General features: G+C 41.5%; 1 protein-coding gene across 1 annotated transcript in view; it reads left to right on the plus strand.

Annotated features, from left to right (window-relative positions):
- The window catches only part of LOC117442889 (GDNF family receptor alpha-1-like), a 133,278-nt gene that overhangs the window by 46,573 nt on the left and 76,705 nt on the right, over positions 1–10,000 (plus strand). The window lies entirely within an intron of this gene.

The raw sequence follows: 10,000 nt of genomic DNA on the forward strand, positions 1-10,000 counted from the left end.
GTGTGTGTGTGTGTGTGTGTGTGTGTGTGTGTGTGTGTGTGTGTGTGTGTGTGTGTGTGTGTGTCTGAGTAACACAATCAATTATTAATTGTCTCAGTAATGGGCCCAGAGCCTCTGGAACGGCTCCACGTGTCCCTGATTAAAACAACCTCAGCACTCCATACACTTTACTCCGAATATTAGAGCGGGGTGAGCGCAGAGAATCAGACCTGATGGAGAGAGATCGGGGGGGAAAGTTCGGGAGAAACTAAAAGGTGAGGAAGCAATGGAGAAAAAACTCAGAGAGACACTTGACGGCAAACACTGACGGTTCATTTGGAGCCAGAGAATTGACGAGACGTGAGCTGAAGACCTCTACCCCAGACCCATAGCTATAGTTCTGAGAGAATAATCAACGTTGTGCATTGTTGACGAAATCCCACACATAAACAACCTGTACCAAAGTGTATCCGTGTTGTTGATCTGTAATATCACAATGATTTGTTTGTCCATGTACTTCGCATTTCAGCATTTGTGTTTGAAAGCAACCAATCAGATCTCGTTCTGGGTCTCTGGGTAGAATCTCCTTCACCCAGGTATTCTACATCCTTGATCGAATGCCCTGGCCGGTGCACTGAATGAGAGCGTACGTTCGGACTGACAGTTTGATCAACCAATCAGATATTGATTTGCAGCCAGTGGGCGTGTTTTTCCAGAGTTCCCCTCGGTTCCAGGGTGTTCTAGAAGGCCCGCTAGTTCACTGGAGAGAGACAGGATCTAGATCAGGGGTGTCAAACTCAAGGCCCGGGGGCCAAATCCGGCCCGCGACTTCATTTTATGCGGCCCCACAAGAGCTTGCAAAGAACGGTTACAGGCTGATTTACAGAAGCACACAAACTACATGTCCCACAATGCATCTCTCATTTGACTTTTTTCTCAGAATTAGACTTTTATTTCAAGATTTCACTTTTTTTCTTTTTAAATCATTTTGTGACATGCGCACTGAAGAGACTTGCAATTATTTCCCTAGACTTCTGCTTTCAGACGTAGTTAATTATGAAGTTATTACCCTGTCCGATAATAATCCAATGCAGAGGCAATAACATTATTTTATATATATATAACATATTTATATATGCATTTTTATATAGTCTTGAAGTTACAACCGGCCCTTTAAGTGCAACCATAATGCTGATGTGGCCCGTGATGAAATTGAGTTTGACACCCCTGATCTAGACGAATGCCACGTTGCAATTCACTTGAAGTTTTATTATTTTTAACGTTGAAATGGCAACAGGTGAAGATGATGTTGTTATGGAATTGTTGTCAGGACCCTTTTCAAGACGACAATTCAATGAAAAGACGGACATTATAACGGCGGGGGGTGGGGGGGGGTCTACAGAAGGTCCAGTTGTGATAGACGCGGTTCGCAGCCACTGATACAAACATAATAAACATTGAAATACATACACATATCATCAGTCATGCACCGTATGACCCTCATGGCCAACATTTAAACATTACATGTGAGTGTTAAGAAGCTCAATGGACAGAGGAAGGAATGAGTGCTTATAGCCGGTCAGGCTGATCTCGGGATGTGGGTGGGATCAGACACAATGTGTTGAGCCTGTCTGATAACGGACTGCTCATATATGTTTTGGAGAGATGGATGTTTTTGGACCCCCATAATGTCCATAGCAGTCTGTACCAGGCGAGCGATCTGTGACTTGTACTGGTCTGTCAAGTTGAAACTCGGTCAAAGGTATGCGCCGAGGAACATCATTCCCCAACGGGAGTGGCTGGGGAGCATTTAGCGAGAGGAAGACGAGCTAAAAGAGATTGAGACAGCGTGAAAAATAGAGAATTAACAACCAGCGGAGGTGACGGCTCCATCGGCGGCTCTCCGGGCGCTCAGGAAATGGAGAGTGTTGAGTCCTGCTTAACAATCTCCAGCGCTGTTCTGAAGCTCCTGATTAGCGGTTAGAGAGCGACTCAGGGCGAAGTGTGGGCCGATGAATACAAATGCCCCCGACGAGGCCTCTGAGGGGTTTGTGGAGCGAGGGAATGTAACGGCAGGTAATCAGACGGTTTACCAGCAGAACTGCCTCTTAATGCGGAGAAGATCTCACTTTACACGGCTTCCTTCCCGGGGAAACAGAGAGGCTGCTGGGACATCAGTGCTGGATCTGTTAAAGACGTTTAATTGCATCACTGACTGCTGCCGCCACTGAGATGTTATAATATATATTGACACATTTAAAGATCTCTCTCTGTTGTCCTTTTTTCTGTCTCTTTCTGTCCCTGAGGTTAAAGAGACACTAGATTCAGTTTCCTTTTTAGCCCTAAGACATGTTCCTCTAATGTTCAGGTTCATATTAATACGTTGTGTCTCTACTCGGGATGGGTATTGAGAACCGGTACTAAGTCAGTACCGGTAGACGATTGGGCGGTATCGGTATACCGTTAAGCCGCTGGACAAACGGTGCTGCTATCGGTATATGAATTACGCTACTTCCTTAGTTTACACAATTCTGGTTGGTTGGGAACCCTCATCCCGTGTGACGTATCCGGTTTGAGTACCACTCTGATTGGCCACTCGTCATCTCTCCTAACAGCGCTCTTATTATTGTGAGACTCCCGGGGGCAGACGCAACATCTTGCAAGAAACAGCTTCTTAACATTTAACAACCTATTAATGATGCATACCCTCTTAAAGGTGGGGTAGGTGAGTTTGAGAAACCGGCTCGAGATCGCTAGAATTTGAAAATACACAACCGGAGAAAATCTGCCACTTCCTCACAGAGCCCCGCCTCCAACACACACGAACGCGCACATGACCAATGAGGGCACGAGGTCAGTGTGTACCCCGATGGCAGGCTGACAGGCAGGTAGGCCATTGGTTGTACTTTTTACAGTATTACGGCTTCTACAGATGACATATTTTTATGGATTTGTTGTCAAAGCACTTCAGATATTCATTGCTATCGGATGTTAAGAGCATTCCATGGAATATAACAAAAAGTGTATCTCGAGCCGGTTTCTGAAACTTACCTACCCCACCTTTAACGGGAAGAAACTCAGCTAACAGACGATATTAACCATTTTACCTACACGGAACAGAAGTCCAACACCAAATGTCTAAATCAACACTTAGCGAAACGGGCTAACGGGGCTAACAGGGCTAACGGGGCTAACGGCTACTTTAGCACATAACTGGCATAAGAGATCTTTTCTACGTCATTGTATCTGCACATACAACATATCACATGAAAGCCGAGATTCCACAGATTCCATTGGTGTAAGTCTCATCACTGTACGACCAAAACTCACCGAACTAGCAGCCGGGAAAGAGCAAGAAAACAACTTCACTTTACGTAGCCATGAGGATAGTTATGTCTTACCTTTGCTGTTTTGTGATCAAAAGTTCAAGGGCATAAAAACGGTTAATCCAATGTCTCTGTAACTTTAAAATTATTACTGATAATCCATCATTATAAATAATAAACACAATAAACGGATTATAATCGTTAGCCGGTTTAGGAGGTGCGCACGCAGCGTCTCGTTGTTAACATGGATGTATGAACTGCCCCTAATTACCCCTCCCAGAGGCACACTGTACACACTCATACCTGCTTGGTAGGACATTGAAAAAGTTACATTAAATAATAAATACAAATAAATTACAATAAAATGTTTAATCTTCACATCTTGTAATCATGTCTAATTTTGAGCACCAAATTATTGAAAAGTATCGATAAGAGTATCGAAAAATACCGGTATCGATAAAATCCTAACGATACCCATCCCTAGTCTCTACTGGGACATGTCTCCACGCTTTAATGTTCTCATACTGCCTGTGCTGCAGCACCTCTTTTCACCCTCTGTCTGAAACCAGAGCCCAGTCTGCTCTGATTGGTTAGCTGGCCGGCTCTATTGTGATTGGTCAACCCGCCCCTTAGCCTATCACGTACAATGTGTTGCAGCGCTAGCCAATAGGAGCCAGAGTTATTTGTGTCCTTTGGATGCTTTTTAGAAGAACACACCTTTCTTTATTCAAAGTTACATTGGGTCACGTCGGCAAATTAGTGCCAACACCACTTGCTTATAAGACCGTTTCTTTATTGTTGTATATTCTCATTTCTTTGTATCAACATGTAAGGGTTGGCTTGGTGATACATCCTTCTTTGTTTTGAGTGACAGCTAGCTAGCTTTATTTAAAGAGGATAACGCTGTGTGTGTGTGTGTGTGTGTGTGTGTGTGTGTGTGTGTGTGTGTGTGTGTGTGTGTGTGTGTGTGTGTGTGTGTGTGTGTGTGTGTGTGTGTGTGTGTGTGTGTGTGTGTGTGTGTGTGTGTGTGTGTGTGTGTGTGTGTGTGTGTGTGTGTGTGTGTGTGTGTGTGTGTGTGTGTGTGAGATGTCCAGATGCCTGCCTGTGGTTTATGGATATTCATTACATAACCATTACAGCAGAGTTTACACGGGACGGGAGGGATGTTTTATCTGCTAATGCATAAAACAAAATCTCTCTCTCTCTCTTTCTCTCTCTCTCTCACACACACACACACACACACACACACACACACACACACACACGTCCATATCTGTTGACATCTGAGGAATGAAAGCATCCATCATCCAGATCGAAGCGAGAGTGTGTGAGATGATGAGAAACACACTCCTATCACTAAAGGACACAGGCTTGTAATTGAGCTTTATTAAAATGGGAGTGTGTGCACAGCGGATAGATGGCATGATTACGGGGAGTTTCATTCAACAGCCATTTCGCTTTGTTTCCCCTCAACGCCGCATCGATCTCATATTCCTCAGCTGATCAATGGCATCGAGCGACCGGCTGATTGCATCACGTGACCCTAACTCAAACTAGTGGGGAATTCCAGAGATGGCAAAAGTACACACTCATCCTTTACTCAAGGAGAAGTACAGATACTCGAGTTTAAAAGTAAGAGGCTTTGAAGTGTACTTCAGTAAAAAGTACCCATAGCTAGCAGCTGTTTTAAAGAGTACCTGACCTCCCTTTATATCAATAGAACAATAATGTCATTGTTAGCTAATGAATGTTTCCATGGTGACCAACGGCAACATGACAACGTTTCCATTGGTCCCTCTTCTTTAGAGAAGACCAGGAAGTGATGGATACACGGATCGTGTTCCAACCAATAGGCACGCAGTGACTCTAAAGAATAATGACCACGCACCAAACACACATTCAGACTAAAGGAACCAGCTGTTTTGGGAAATGAGAGAAGTAGAAAGTACAGGTATTTGGGTTCAACATGTTAGAAGTAGAAAGTACAGGTATTTGAGTTCAACATGTGAGAAGTAGAAAGTACAGGTATTTGAGTTCAACATGTAAGAAGTAGAAAGTACAGGTATTTGAGTTCAACATGTGAGAAGTAGAAAGTACAGGTATTTGAGTTCAACATGTAAGAAGTAGAAAGTACAGGTATTTGAGTTCAACATGTGAGAAGTAGAAAGTACAGGTATTTGAGTTCAACATGTGAGAAGTAGAAAGTACAGGTATTTGAGTTCAACATGTGAGAAGTAGAAAGTACAGGTATTTGAGTTCAACATGTAAGAAGTAGAAAGTACAGGTATTTGTGTTCAACATGTAAGAAGTAGAAAGTACAGGTATTTGAGTTCAACATGTAAGAAGTAGAAAGTACAGGTATTTGAGTTCAACATGTAAGAAGTAGAAAGTACAGGTATTTGTGTTCAACATGTAAGAAGTAGAAAGTACAGGTATTTGTGTTCAACATGTAAGAAGTAGAAAGTACAGGTATTTGAGTTCAACATGTAAGAAGTAGAAAGTACAGATATTTGAGTTCAACATGTAAGAAGTAGAAAGTACAGGTATTTGTGTTCAACATGTAAGAAGTAGAAAGTACAGGTATTTGTGTTCAACATGTAAGAAGTAGAAAGTACAGGTATTTGAGTTCAACATGTAAGAAGTAGAAAGTACAGGTATTTGTGTTCAACATGTAAGAAGTAGAAAGTACAGGTATTTGTGTTCAACATGTAAGAAGTAGAAAGTACAGGTATTTGAGTTCAACATGTAAGAAGTAGAAAGTACAGATATTTGAGTTCAACATGTAAGAAGTAGAAAGTACAGGTATTTGTGTTCAACATGTAAGAAGTAGAAAGTACAGGTATTTGTGTTCAACATGTAAGAAGTAGATAGTACAGGTATTTGAGTTCAACATGTAAGAAGTAGAAAGTACAGGTATTTGTGTTCAACATGTAAGAAGTAGAAAGTACAGGTATTTGAGTTCAACATGTAAGAAGTAGAAAGTACAGGTATTTGAGTTCAACATGTAAGAAGTAGAAAGTACAGGTATTTGAGTTCAACATGTAAGAAGTAGAAAGTACAGGTATTTGAGTTCAACATGAGGGAAGTAGAAAGTACAGGTATTTGAGTTCAACATGTAAGAAGTAGAAAGTACAGGTATTTGAGTTCAACATGAGGGAAGTAGAAAGTACAGGTATTTGGGTTCAACATGAGAGAAGTAGAAAGTACAGGTATTTGAGTTCAACATGAGGGAAGTAGAAAGTACAGGTATTTGAGTTCAACATGTAAGAAGTAGAAAGTACAGGTATTTGAGTTCAACATGTAAGAAGTAGAAAGTACAGGTGTTTGTGTTCAAAAAGTAAGAAGTAGAAAGTACAGGTATTTTGGTTCAACATGTAAGAAGTAGAAAGTACATGTATTTGAGTTCAACATGTAAGAAGTAGAAAGTACAGGTATTTGTGTTCAAAAAGTAAGAAGTAGAAAGTACAGGTATTTGTGTTCAAAAAGTAAGAAGTAGAAAGTACAGGTATTTGAGTTCAACATGAGGGAAGTAGAAAGTACAGGTATTTGAGTTCAACATGTAAGAAGTAGAAAGTACAGGTATTTGAGTTCAACATGAGGGAAGTAGAAAGTACAGGTATTTGGGTTCAACATGAGAGAAGTAGAAAGTACAGGTATTTGAGTTCAACATGAGGGAAGTAGAAAGTACAGGTATTTGAGTTCAACATGTAAGAAGTAGAAAGTACAGGTATTTGAGTTCAACATGTAAGAAGTAGAAAGTACAGGTGTTTGTGTTCAAAAAGTAAGAAGTAGAAAGTACAGGTATTTTGGTTCAACATGTAAGAAGTAGAAAGTACATGTATTTGAGTTCAACATGTAAGAAGTAGAAAGTACAGGTATTTGAGTTCAACATGTAAGAAGTAGAAAGTACAGGTATTTGTGTTCAAAAAGTAAGAAGTAGAAAGTACAGGTATTTTGGTTCAACATGTAAGAAGTAGAAAGTACAGGTGTTTGAGTTCAACATGTAAGAAGTAGAAAGTACAGGTATTTGAGTTCAACATGTAAGAAGTAGAAAGTACAGGTGTTTGTGTTCAAAAAGTAAGAAGTAGAAAGTACAGGTATTTTGGTTCAACATGTAAGAAGTAGAAAGTACAGGTATTTGAGTTCAACATGTAAGAAGTAGAAAGTACAGGTATTTGAGTTCAACATGTAAGAAGTAGAAAGTACAGGTATTTGTGTTCAAAAAGTAAGAAGTAGAAAGTACAGGTATTTTGGTTCAACATGTAAGAAGTAGAAAGTACAGGTGTTTGAGTTCAACATGTAAGAAGTAGAAAGTACAGGTATTTTGGTTCAACACGTAAGAAGTAGAAAGTACAGGTATTTGAGTTCAACATGTAAGAAGTAGAAAGTACAGGTATTTGGGTTCAACATGTAAGAAGTAGAAAGTACAGGTATTTGAGTTCAACATGAGAGAAGTAGAAAGTACAGGTGTTTGAGTTCAACATGTAAGAAGTAGAAAGTACAGGTATTTGAGTTCAACATGAGAGAAGTAGAAAGTACAGGTATTTGTGTTCAACATGTAAGAAGTAGAAAGTACAGGTATTTGAGTTCAACATGTAAGAAGTAGAAAGTACAGGTATTTGTGTTCAACATGTAAGAAGTAGAAAGTACAGGTATTTGTGTTCAACATGTAAGAAGTAGAAAGTACAGGTATTTGAGTTCAACATGAGAGAAGTAGAAAGTACAGGTATTTGTGTTCAACATGTAAGAAGTAGAAAGTACAGGTATTTGAGTTCAACATGTAAGAAGTAGAAAGTACAGGTATTTGAGTTCAACATGTAAGAAGTAGAAAGTACAGGTATGTGTGTTCAAAGTGTAAGAAGTAGAAAGTACAGGTATTTGAGTTCAACATGAGAGAAGTAGAAAGTACAGGTATTTGAGTTCAACATGTTAGAAGTCAAAGTAAAAAGTCGTCAGAAAAATAAGTATTGGAGTAAAGTACTGATACCAGAAACATGTACTTAAGTACAGTAACAAAGTATTTGTACTCCACTACTTCCCACCTCACTCCATTAAAACACAACGGAATAAAATTCATCTTCCAACGCTCGGATATCGATCATTGGGCAGCTCGTTACAGCCGTTATGGCAATATCAATATGAGGAGATATTGGATTAGGGAGCATCATAAATTACGAGGAAATTGGCGTTACTCATGATTATCTCAAGATGATATCGAAGAGAGAGCAGACACAGCTTTCGAAGACAACACAGTTTCTTTAAAAGTGGATATAAAACGGTTTCAGGAATTTAATAATGTCGACCCGCTTGGACGACTGCACTGGTGTCCTGTTCGGGGTTCCCAACCAAACTCCGGACAGGCTCCAGTATGTTAAAGACTGTGCTGCGAGGGTACTCACGCACACAAAGCCATGGCAGCACATCACTCCCACCCTCATCCACCTCCACTGGCTGCCGGTCAAGTCCCGCATCACCTACAAAGTCCTCCTCCTCACCTACAAGTCCCTCCATTCCCTTGCCCCCCAGAACCTATCGGACATCCTTCCCCCCGCATGCCCCACCCCGGAACCTGCGGTCCTCAGACTCTGACCTGCTTACCACCCCCCGCACCAAACTGAGAACCTTCGGGGACAGAGCCTTCAGCGTGGCAGCCCCCACCCTCTGGAACACAACATCCCCACGCTCGACGCCTTCAAAAGGGCCCTCAAGTCCCATCTGTCTGCCAAGGCTTTCGGCCCCTAAATCGATCTGTTGTTTCGTCTGTCTGACTTTTGTTTTGCCCCTGTTCTTCTGTAAAGCGATCTTGGGTCCCTTGAAAGGCGCTATATAAATCCAAGCTATTATTATTATGATTGATCGCGATGGGCTCCATGTTACAGCAGATATATACGAATATCAATATGATGAGATAGACTGCATTAATTAGGTAGCCACAAACATGTGTATATCGATGGGAATCGGCTTTCTGCATTATTATTTCAAGAAGACCATTGGAAGCAGAGATACAACTGTTTCAGGAAATGAATAATGAAGTTGTGTCAGTGTCCAACATGGCATACAAATTCAAACAAAATAACCAATATGGACGTACGATGAAACAAGGGAATTAATTATGTGTACAGACACACAGTTTCTGAAACACTTTCAAATACATTATTGTTTCGGTCTACCATTCCTGCTACGTTGGGTTTACACCAAAGAGAGAAAGAGAAGGAGAGGTTAGCCACGGGGAAAGTCTCCAGATCAAAATCAGCGCCTAGGTTTCAGTTTGTTGTTCTTCCTGAGAGCAGAATAACTCTGTATGGAAAGCAGAGATACAACTGTTTCAGGAAAGGAATAACGAAGTCGTGTCCAACGCGGACGCATGTGGCTTTATGCACGTTAGATATGTTCGTCAACGAATACACTTCAAAATCCTTCTGCTAACACACAAAGCTCTCAGTAACCAGGCTCCCCCTACCTCTCCGAGCTGATCCGCCACTACACCCCCTCCCGCAGCCTTCGCTCATCAGAAGCGAACCTCCTCTCTATCCCCAAGAAAACCAAGCTCCGAACCTGGGGGGACAGAGCCTTCTCCATCGCTGCCCCCACCCTCTGGGGGGACAGAGCCTTCTCCATCGCTGCCCCCACCCTCTGGGGGGACAGAGCCTTCTCCATCGCTGCCCCCACCCTCTGGGGGGACAGAGCCTTCTCCA

Source organism: Pseudochaenichthys georgianus, unplaced genomic scaffold (genome assembly GCF_902827115.2).
Source record: "Pseudochaenichthys georgianus unplaced genomic scaffold, fPseGeo1.2 scaffold_498_arrow_ctg1, whole genome shotgun sequence".
NCBI classification, from domain to species: domain Eukaryota; kingdom Metazoa; phylum Chordata; class Actinopteri; order Perciformes; family Channichthyidae; genus Pseudochaenichthys; species Pseudochaenichthys georgianus.